Consider the following 12,614-nt stretch of genomic DNA (forward strand, 5'->3'; position numbering starts at 1 on the left):
TACATTGATTATGAACCTGAAACTATCAAACTAGTATTTGCATTTAGACTTGTCTATACACAACAAATGTAGATTTCTTCCTGACTCGAGGAATCACCATAGTGATCCATATCGGCCTCTACGAGACCTAAATCCGATCAAGATAAACCAAATATAATATAGGTGGACTCCCTGAATCGTAAGTTTTTTTTTGTAGTAATATGTCAGACATATAGAAAGCTACAGAAACAAATAGAATTTAGAATCACACAAACCAGTACTTGAAGAAAAGAGAACAGGCAGTGACACACCAACTAACACTAGGTCAAGCGGAATTTTTCTGTCCTCAACCTTGTCGTGATGTTATGACTCCTTATCCTGTTGATAGCCTTGAAATATTGTGCTGCACTCTAAGAGGGTAAGCAGTCGAGTTATTTAATTTGTTCTTTGGCGATAATTGTTTAATGTGGTTTCGCTGTGAGTTTTATTCGGTTCCATCCTAGTATAAACTGTTTTATAATTCGTTCACCGAGAGGTTTAATATACCGTCTTTAGGATTTAGTCCATATAGGCATCTTACTTACACAATCGAGAAGTTGGAATTTTATTTTCTAAAGATATTGTTGGGTTATCCGTTGTTTCACATGTAGTTTTATATATATAGTCTGGTTACTATGTCGAAGATGTTCATAATCAGGGTTCTTTTTATCTCGTTGAACTCTCTCGTTTCACATGATGTTTGTTCACATGATGGTGAACACATCATGTTGTTTGTAGTTCGTAATCTTTCTCTGAGCTGAGAATTTGTTTTTCTTTTTATTTGTAGTGAGTCCCCTACTCCCAAAAAAGATCCCATTCTTGACTTCTTAAGTTTATTTTTTAGCAAGGTAACTGGCGGCATCTGTTTGCTTATGTTGATTTCTTTTCATAGGCTCATCATCTATGGTAATAACATTTTTCTTATCATTGCATGATTGTCTGTATTCAGGATCGTTTAGAAGAAGATTTAGATACTGATAATAGCAGCCAAATTGGCCTTTTTGCAGTTCACCACCGTTACATGCTAACAACTATGTACAAAACATGTATATTTTAATGTGTACATAATTGTACACATGTTCATTTTTAATGTGTACATAGTTGTACACCTATTATTCGTTAATGTGCACATAACTGTACACATGAGTATACATGTTCTATGTATACACATGTACATATTAGTTTTATTGTACACATGTTCTGGCTATACACGTGTAAATATTAGTTTTATTAGTCATTCATGTGCACATAACTGTACACATGAGTGTGTTAAGTTGAGCTATTTTCTTATCGTCCATAGCTAAAATTTTGATTGCAGACCTGTTTTACATAAAAGTATTGGTTTTTCTCTAAAATGTTGTTTCCCTTTGTTAGGAAGTTTTTTTATGGTCCTTGCTACAACTACTCTGAATTGCTTCCTTAATTGAGTTTACTAAGTTTTAATCTCGGTTGTAGAAAAAGTTTTGTTTGTGGGCCTTACTTTTCTTGGTAATGTTGCAATCGAACGGGTATCCATGTTCTGGCACGAGTCAACTGTTTAAACCCTAAAATCCCTTCCTCAGGAAACCCTTAAATACTTACCTATTGAGTTACAAAAAGTCACGTACGAATACTCTAGGTTGGTTTCTGGGTTGTCAAGAATGTCTTCTTCTTCATCTTGCTATGGTGATTTTGCAAGAGGATTCCTTGACAAAGGTTTTTTTTTTGAGTCCAAGAAGAAAAGAACCCTTGTAGATGAAGATCATCCTAATGCTTCATGTTATTTTTCCTATGTTCATGAGGATGCTGAAAAGGATGATATGATTTCTGCCGAAGTTGTTCATGACTTTCTTAAGTACTTTGGGGAAGCAAAACAAGAGCTCATTGTGACTCTGAAAAATCTTGATGCATTGAAAACTTAGTTGGAAAAGGTTACCGTTGACCTTGGTCTCATGAAGTCTTGCATCAATGATCTTCGCAAAGAGAATCACCTCTCCGATGTTGCAATGAATGTTGTTGATCACAAGCTCAAAGACCCTTTGTATCGTGAGGATTCTGAACCGTCCATATGATCTTAGTTCGTGTTCGGGATAGCACTGGAGTCTGTTTTTTCTTTAGCTTGTTTTTATTTATGTTTCCTAGTATGTCTTCTTTTTGGTTTAGCTGGAAGAATAACTAGTGCTTTTAATAGTAATGATTGTGACTACACATAGCTACTATTTTTTCATCTACTTGTTTTTTTTAGGTTTATTGGTTTGAATTCTAGAACTATTTGGTTGATGATGTTTTTGCAGTATTAATCTTTATGATTTTGCATATTGCAATTTGTTATGGGATATTGGTGTTTACGTCCGTGAACTATGTTTGTCCCATACTTTGTCAAAAGTAAAGTCGTTCGTGATCGGTATTCACGTATTGATAAAGGAATGGAGGGACTTTTGATAAATACAAAAGTTAAGCCTATATTGTCAATTCTTTGATGGAATATAGGTTAAAATCTTTTGTTTTCAAGGATTATGTCTATTAATATCGTTATGAAAATAGTGGTGAAAAATAGAATGAATCCTTGTGTATTCCGCAGTATTGATCATCCCTGATCCATATTTAATGTATTACTGTGAGGCTCCGTAATGTATCTTCTGTTGAACACTATACAACCAAGTTGATTTTTTAGCTTAGTTGTTGTTCCGTGAGATATGTTATGTCGAGCATATTGAACTAAATTAATCATCTTGTTTGGTTATTTAGTTATTGCTCCGTAAGTTTTCTTATCTCGAGCAAAACAAATGACAATTAAATTGATTACTTTTGTGATTAGTTTGGTTGTGTATTCCAATTAGATTAATTATGGATTCACTTGTAATTAATCTAGTTGAGTATTTTCGTGTCTCCATAAGTTCTCTTATGTTGAGCATAATCAATTGAATTGATCACTTTTTATGGTTAATTTGATTGCGTATTCCGATTAAATTAGTCATGGGTTTACTTGTGATTAATTTGATTGAGTTTTTGGATATTAAAAATCATTCTTATGGTTTTTGGTGTCCAATAAAAAATCATTCTTTTCTTACGAAATTAAGTTCGCTCTTGTTGTTCTTTCGGGAATGACATCAAATGGGGGAGAGTTCTTTTGAACTTGTGCTTAATGGTCATATCTTGAGGGGTGTGCGGATGTGGAATTTTAGAGGGGTTATCTTGTATCTTTAAACTCCTTGATGAATGCATTTAGCTTCAACTTTATGATTGCATATAAATTAGTTGGTATGTTTTTTTTTCTTTTGTCATGAAATGTCTCTCTCGGAAATTTCATTATGATCCCGTTCTTGTACCTTTGCAAATTTTATTGACAAAAAAGGGGAGAATTAATATGTAGTTCACAGTATAAATACATATGGTTTTCGGATCATTGTGTAAGGGGAGTAGTTTCCATGTGAGATGGAGTATTAACTAAGGGGGAGTGATACATATCACCATAGTATTATTGTTGAAGTTGTGATACAATTGAACTTTGACACTGTATAACAATGATCGATACCGATGCTTTCTCATTGTTATAGGTACGGATCTTCAACATCGGTGATGCTAAACTTACAACCTTTGGGATCATTGGAGTACTTGGAAGTGACGAAGATTTCGAGGAATGTTGAAGATTAGAAATGTGGAATAGGATCTACTAAAGTTTCTTTATCTTCTTTATATTCCATATGTATTGATAGTTTTGTTACTAAAATTGAGAAAGGAGGAGATTGTTAGAGCATTGCTCGGTCAAACTCGCATTCGTTGCTATCTCAAGCATGTTTGTAAATGTTAGTGATCAAAACTATAAGTCTTAATTTCTAGTCTATGAAAGCTAAGTCTCGGACTAGGATAGAAAGTGTAGTTGAGCTCAAGGACTTCATGGTGATTCATCGTACAAGTATAAGAACTACTCAAGAACCGGTGGAACTTCTTGACAAAAAGGTATGTGAAGACTTGAACTTATCTATTACTCAAAAGTCTATCTACTATATCTCCTACTCTTTGAGACAAGAAGTCATATGCTATATATATAGACTTTGATTATACACATTTGGTATTTCGATCCGATTATACCTCGCCTATCTATATCTCGAAATATGAGTTGGTAAGCTTTTCGATTTAACCAAGTTTATCTTTACCATATGACGAAAGTCATGGTATGTTTCAATCATCTTGAAAATTGCTTTGACGAGAAATGGTGTAACAACTATATAAAGTCCTCTAAGAATGTTTCAATGATTGAAATGAGAGTTTAGATTACATAACCAATGGTGGACATAAGCATTATTGTGGAAACACATTTATGTATAAGTCTTACTCCTTGAACAAAAGTTTGCGAACTTTGTTGATCAAGAGAAACGGAAGAATGGGGTGAGCCAAGTCCACGAACTCAGTCCGTGAACTGCCGAAGTTCTCAATCCTGAGAATTTCTGCTGGAGTAGACAAACTACTTGCGTGAAACTAAGTCCGCGAACTGGCGAAGTTCTCATACCCGAGAATTTATGTTGGAGTTTGTAAACTCTACCCGGTAACTTAAGTCAGCGAACCTAGTCTGCGAACTTGAGAAGGTTATATATCTGAAGATGATTTCTGAAGTTAAACTTAAAAGGACTAAGGAATGCAGTTTGCAAACCGTTGATATAAAAGTTCATGAACAGATTCAAGTGAATCAAATCATCCTTGAGTCAATTGTGTCTTGTATAGTACATGAGATTTCCTTTCAATTGAACAACTCTATAACTAGTTCATTTGAAATCATTTGAACTAGTTATGGTGAAGAAGAACATGGTTAATATGGAATGCTCATATGGATAACCTTTTGGTTAACTATTGTTGAACCAACAAGTGCATACGTTTGGGTACAGTTAACAAACCTATAAGCGTGCATTGTCAAGTGTGTGTAACAAGCTAAGTTTTCGATCTAACTGTTGAGAAATATTAACTTGAATCTAAATCAGGTTTTCATCTAACGGTGGATATTGATTGATTTGCTACCAAGGTAACTTAATTGCAAACCATGATTTGAAAGACCATATAAGGGGAATTCTAGTATCTATGCAAAACTAATCCCCACACCTCACGTGTGATACTAGTTTGCATACTAGAGTTGGTTCTCCTTTAACCTTTGGTTTTCTTCTTCTAAAACCAGGTTAACGACTTAAAGACTTCATTGGGATTGTGAAGCCAGACCGATACTACTTTTATCGTAGTTGTGTGATCTGATCTTGCTTCTTCTATCGTACGAGTAAAATCATATTGATTGGATTGAGATTGATATCTCCGATAGGCAAGATATAAAAAGTAATCACAAACATTTTCGTCTTATTGTTTGTGATTCCGCAACATCTTGTTTCGCTACCATATGATTAAGATTGTTGTGAGGTGATTGATAACTCTAGGCTGTTCTTCGGGAATATAAGACCGGATTATCAATTGGTTCCAGTTCACATTGATTATTATCAAAATACGGAACAAAACCTTTTAGGGTTTATCTGTGGGAGACAGATTGATCTTTTGATAGACTTATCTGTGTGAGACATATTTGTTTATTGTTAAGTCTTCGACTTTGGGTCGTAGCAACTCTTGGTTGTGAGTGAGATCAGCTAAGGGAATCAAGTGCGCAGTATCGTCCTGGGATCAGAGGCGTGGGAAGTACAACTGTACCTTGGATCAGTGGGAGACTGATTGGGGTTCAACTATAGTCCAGTCTGAAGTTAGCTTGGAGTAGGCTAGTGTCTGTAGCGGCTTAATACAGTGTGTGTTCAATCTGGACTAGGTCCCGGGGTTTTTCTACATTTGCGATTTCCTCGTTAACAAAATTTCTAGTGTCTGTGTTATTTCAATTTCCGCATTATATTGTTTTATCTTTATAATTGAAATAATACAGGTTGTGCGTTAGATAATCAATTAGAGTAATCCAACCTTTGGTTGTTGATTGATCCTTGGATATTGGTCTTTGGTACCATCCAAGTTATTCCTTGTATTTGATTAGAACTCGCAGTTCCTGCTTGAGTAAATCAAATCAAGAGAGAGATATAAACTCGTTGATATACTTTAATTGACTGAGTCTTATTTATTCTCTTAAAAGTATATTCGAGTTTGTCCATACAGATTTCTAAGCGAAATATTAGGTGGTGTTGTTGGACCCCCGTTTTTTCAATTGGTATCAGAGCAGGAAACACATTCAAGACCTTACAAGTCTGTGTTTGTAGCAATCTGACTCTATGGACAAGAGTACTATCTATGATAAACGCTTTACCAGAAATAAAAGTTCTATCTCGTCTAACTCTATTAAAGAGAAGGGTTCTACAATCTCGAATATAGATGAACCTTCTGTACTGACGAGACAGACTAACACTGACATGTGTACTTACGATTACCCTTCAAATGTGAGCCTCTCTATTAATGAACGGGATTCAGCTGAAGAGAGTGAATTAATTCTAAATCTTGTAAGAATCCAAGATGATAGATTCAATCGGTTGAAGTACCATGTCAATGTTCTACTTGGTGTAATAAGAGATTGTAAACCCAAAGGTAATACTGAAGTTCATTCTTCGTGTACGTCTCTTGAAGCTAGCCTTAGAAGAGATGCCTTGGAAATTGATCATCGCTTGAGTAAGCTCTATATTCAAGGATGCTCAAAGCAATCTAATATGCCAAGTACTTATGACACAACTAAAGATGGTTCATGCTCAGAAGTAAAAACGGAAACCCCTTCTAGTAAAACGGATGTGCCTGAAGTCACCATCACTCAAGGATGCTGCACATTAAATGGAGGGAAGAAATCTTCTAACGATGATATTAAGATTGTACTACCTAATCATTATGATGATCAGAAAGTATGTCTTGTCTATGAGATAAAGAGTTCTGTTAAACGAAAGGGAACCTCTAGGTTGAATAAAAACTCCTTGGTTCAAATCAACACACCTTAGATTTTATTCTTAAAGGTGTAACTGACATTCGTATGACTAAACCAATTGGTTTTCGTACCTACCCTGTGTATGTTACCAGGAAATTCAGTTCAATGAGTTCCTCGAACACTCAAGAACAAAATAGACATCTTAATAAACATCGTCTAAAGGAAGATCGTGTCATGGTCTCTGGAAATAACGTTACTCCTATTGAGAAAGGAAGCTCAGAAGAAATAAGAAAAATTGATGAAATGAGAGATAATCTGAAAAAGATAATTGAAGGGTATAAAGAATTCGTCAACAGGTTGTCTTCCTCCTCAAACCAAAATTCTTCTGGTAAGAACTCAAACTATGTCTCGTATTTTGATGACAGTAAGTGTTATGATAATTTCTCACATAAAAAGGAGTCCCTCTCTAGATTCAGGAGGAAAAAGAGATTTCACCATAAACAAAAATCTCTTGATGAGCGTGTAGCTCATACTTGTGCTAATTAATCACAAGGTATAAAGAGCTTACTCATAAAAATCCTCTTGAGTGAGATGTTTTAATAATTAGGTATACTTTTGGTTTTTCTGTGCGTCTGTTAAATTGAGCTATTTTCTTATCGTACATAGCTAAACTTTTGATTGCAGACCTGTTTTACTTAAAAGTATTGGTTTTTCTCTAAAATGTTGTTTCCCTTTGTTAGGAAGTTTTTTTATGGTCCTTGCTACAACTACTCTGAATTGCTTCCTTAATTGAGTTTACTAAGTTTTAATCTCGGTTGTAGAAAAAGTTTTGTTTGTGGGCCTTACTTTTCTTGGTAATGTTGCAATCGAACGGGTATCCATGTTCTGGCACGATTCAACTGTTTAAACCCTAAAATCCCTTCCTCAGGAAACCCTTAAATACTTACCTATTGAGTTACAAAAAGTCACGTACGAATACTCTAGGTTGGTTTCTGGGTTGTCAAGAATGTCTTCTTCTTCATCTTGCTATGGTGATTTTGCAAGAGGATTCCTTGACAAAGGTTTTTTTTTTTAGTCCAAGAAGAAAAGAACCCTTGTAGATGAAGATCATCCTAATGCTTCATGTTATTTTTCCTATGTTCATGAGGATGCTGAAAAGGATGATATGATTTCTGCTGAAGTTGTTCATGACTTTCTTAAGTACTTTGGGGAAGCAAAACAAGAGCTCATTGTGACTCTCAAAAATCTTGATGCATTGAAAACTTAGTTGGAAAAGGTTACCGTTGACCTTGGTCTCATGAAGTCTTACATCAATGATCTTCGCAAAGAGAATCACCTCTCCGATGTTGCAATGAATGTTGTTGATCACAAGCTCAAAGACCCTTTGTCTCGTGAGGATTCTGAACCGTCCATATGATCTTAGTTTGCATTCGGGATAGCACTGGAGTCTGTTTTTTCTTTAGCTTGTTTTATTTATGTTGCCTAGTATGTCTTCTTTTTGGTTTAGTTGGAAGAATAACTAGTGCTTTGAATAGCAATGATTGTGACTACACATAACTATTATTTTTTCATCTTCTTGTTTTTTTTAAGTTTATTGATTTAAATTCTAAAACTATTTGGTTGATGATGTTTTTGTAGTATTAATCTTTATGATTTTTCATATTGCAATTTGTTATGGGATATTGGTGTTTACGTCCGTGAACTATGTTTGTCCCATACTTTGTAGAAAGTAAAGTCGTTCGTGATCTTTATTCACGTATTGATAAAGGAATGAATGGATTTTTGATAAATACAAAAGTTAAGCCTATATTGTCAATTCTTTGATGGAAGATAGGTTAAAATCTTTTGTTTTCAAGGATTATGTCTATTAATATCGTTATGAAAATAGTGGTGGAAAATAGAATGAATCCTTGTGTATTCCGGAGTATTGATCATCCCTGATCCATATTTTATGTATTACTGTGAGGCTCCGTAATGTATCTTATGTTGAGCACTATACAACCAAGCTGATTTTTTAACTTAGTTGTTGTTCCGTGAGATATGTTATGTCGAGCATATTTAACTAAATTAATCATCTTGTTTCGTTATTTAGTTATTGCTCCGTAAGTTTTCTTATGTCGAGCAAAACAAATGAAAATTAAATTTATTACTTTTGTGATAAGTTTGGTTGTGTATTCCAATTAGATTAATTATGGATTCACTTGTAATTAATCTAGTTGAGTATTTTCGTGTCTCCATAAGTTCTCTTATATTGAGCATAATCAATTGAATTGATCACTTTTTATGGTTAATTTGATTGCGTATTCCGATTAAATTAGTCATGGGTTTACTTGTGATTAATTTGATTGAGTTTTTGGATATAGAAAATCATTCTTATGGTTTTTGGTGTCCAATAAAAAATCCTTCTTTTCTTTCGAAATTCAGGTCGCTCTTGTTGTTCTTTCGAGAATGACATCAAATGGGGGAGAGTTCTTTTGAACTTGTTCTTAATGGTCATATCTTGAGGGGAGGGCAGTTGTGGAATTTTAGAGGGGTTATCTTGTATCTTTAAACTCCTTGATGAATGCATTTAGCTTCGGCTTTATGATTGCATCTAAATTAGTTAGTATGTATTTTTTTTCCTTTTGTCATGAAATGTCTCTCTCGGAAATTTCATTATGATCCCGTTCTTGTACCTTTGCCTATTTTATTGACAAAAAAGGGGATAATTAATATGTAGTTCACACTATAAATACATATGGTTTTCGGATCATTGTGTAAGGGGGAGTGGTTTCCATGTGAGATGAAGTATTGACTAAGGGGAAGTGATGCAAATCACCATAGTATTATTGTTGAAGTTGTGATACAATTGAACTTTGACGCTGTATAATAATACTATGACACTGTAAAATAATGATCGAGACCGATGCTTTCTCATTGTTATAGCTACGGATATTCAACAGCGGTGATGCTAAACTTACAACCTTTGGGATCATTGGAGTACTTGGAAGTGACGAAGATTTCGAGGAATGTTGAAGATTAGACATGTGGAATAGGAGCTACTAAAGTTTCTTTATCTTTTTTGTATTCCATATGTATTGATAGTTTTGTCACTAAAATTGAGAAGGGGGGAGATTGTTAGAGCATTGCTCGGTCGAACTCGCATGCGTTTTTATCTCAAGCATGTTTGTCAATATTAGTGATCAAAACTATAAGTCTTGATTTCTAGTCTATTATAGCTAAGTCTCGGACTAGGATAAAAAGTGTAGTCGAGCTCAAGGACTTCATGGCGATTCATCATACAAGTAGAAGAACAAATCAAGGAACCAGTGGAACTTCTCGACAAAAAGGTATGTGAAGACTTGAACTTATCTATCACTCAAAAGTCTATCTACTCTATCTCATACTCTTTGAGACAAGAAGTCGTATGTTATATATATATATAGATTTTGATTATACACATTTGGTATTTCGAGCCGAGTATACCTTGCCTATTTATATCTCGAAATATGAGTTGGTAAGCTTTTCGCTTTAACCAAGTTTATCTTTACCATGTGACGAAAGTCATGATATGTTTCAATCATCTTGAAAATTGCTTTGACGAGAAATGGTGTAACAACTATATAACGTCCTCTAAGAATGTTTCAATGATTGAAATGAGAGTTTAGATTATATAACCAATGGTGGACATAAGCATTGTTGTGGAAACACATTTATGTATAAGTCCTATTCCTTGAACCAAAGTTTGCGAATTTTGTTGATCAAGAGAAACGGAAGAATGGCGTGAGCCAAGTCCGCGAACTGTCGAAGTTCTCAAACCCGAGAATTTCCGCTGGAGTTGACAAACTACTTGCGTGAAACTAAGTCCGCGAACCCAGTCCGCGAACTGGCGAAGTTCTCATACCCGAGAATTTTTCCTGGAGTTTGTAAACTCTGCCCGATAACTTAAGTCCGCGAACCTAGTCTGCGAACTTGAGAAGATTATATATCTGAAGATGATTTCTGAAGTTAAACTTAAAAAGACTAAGGAATGCAGTTTGCAAACCGTGGCTATAAAATTTCATGAACCGATTCAAGTGAATCAAATCATCTTTGTTTCAATTGTGTCTTGTATAGTACATGAGATTTCCTTGCAATTGAACAACTCTCTAACTAGTTCATTTGAAATCATTTGAACTAGTTATGGTGAAGAAGAACGTGGTTAATATGGAATGCTCATATGGCTAACCTTTTGGTTAACTATTGTTGAACCAACAAGTGCATATGTTTGGGTACGGTTAACAAACCTAGAAGCGTGCATTTTCAAGTGTGTGTAACAAGCTAAGTTTTCTATCTAACGGTTGAGAAATATTAGCTTGAATCTAAATCAGGTTTTCATCTAACGGTGGATATTGATTGCTTTGTTACCAAGGTAACTTAATTGCAAACCCTGATTTGAAAGACTATATAAGGGGAACTATAGTATCTGTGCAAAACTAATCCCCACACCTCACATGTGATACTAGTTTGCATACTAGAGTCGGTTCTTCTTTAACCTTTGGTTTTCTTCTTCTAAAACCAGGTTAACGACTTAAAGACTTCATTGGGATTGTGAAGCCACACCGATACTACTTTTATCGTAGTTGTGTGATCTGATCTTGCATCTTCTATCGTACGAGTACAATCAGATTGATTGGCTTAAGATTGATATCTCCGATAGGCAAGATATAAGAAGTAATCACAAACATCTTCATCTCATTGTTTGTGCTTCCGCAACATCTTGTTTCGCTACCATACGATTAAGATTGTTGTGAGGTGATTGATAACTCTAGGCTGTTCTTCGGGAATATAAGACCGGATTATTAATTGGTAATATTTTTCAAAAAATTTTGTGTTCCATTTTGATACCCAGTTCTTCATTATTTAGTGTTTTGGAATTACATCTTCTTGATTTTGCTTTTTCAAGTATGGAAATTTGGTATTTTAAGATTGGGTTTTCATTTTCTTAATCTAAATGTCTGAATTTTACTTTTCACAAAGTAATTTGCAGATGTAGATGTATGTGTAATTTTTACTTAGATTGGAGTAGCTGACTTTGTATACACATATTATCGAATGATGTTTGTAGTAGATTTTAGGTATTAATTGCATAAATTTTTTGGAAACTATGTTGCAAGTTTTGGATTAATAGATCAATTACTTTTGAACTAATTGAGGATCTCTCTTTTGCATGTTTTTGATCTACAACTGATGCTCATGGGATTATGTACAACAGTTTGAAGTATGAAGACTGAGGTAATTAGAGATGGATGTGCAAATAAAGATACAAGTGCATCTGGAGATGATCTTTACTGAATCTTTTGGGTTTTTTTATTTAGTTCTTGTTTTTGTGGTAGCTATGTATGTTGTGTATTATGACATTTTAAACAACCAGTTTCACAGGTTAATTTACAATCTATCTTTAGTAAAATTGACTGTCAGTTCTATGAAACTGAAAGAACATTTAGTTAACCGAAACCGGCAGGTTTAAAACCAAAACCGGGAGGACCAAAACCGAAACCGGGTATGCTAAATGGTTTCATCGGTTTCCAATATTAGAAACCCGAGCACTTCGATTTCGGTTGTTTTTTAGCCAACAACCGCACCGAACCGAACCATGTGCATCCCTACTGTCGGCCCACATACATCACCTAACAATACTGAATTTTTCCTGGCCGTCCGAGTCAAAACTCCATCCGGGTGATTCCAACTGCCGGATGACCATTCCCGGTAAATCTAGTCC

Source organism: Papaver somniferum, chromosome 4 (genome assembly GCF_003573695.1).
Source record: "Papaver somniferum cultivar HN1 chromosome 4, ASM357369v1, whole genome shotgun sequence".
Lineage (NCBI taxonomy): Eukaryota > Viridiplantae > Streptophyta > Magnoliopsida > Ranunculales > Papaveraceae > Papaver > Papaver somniferum.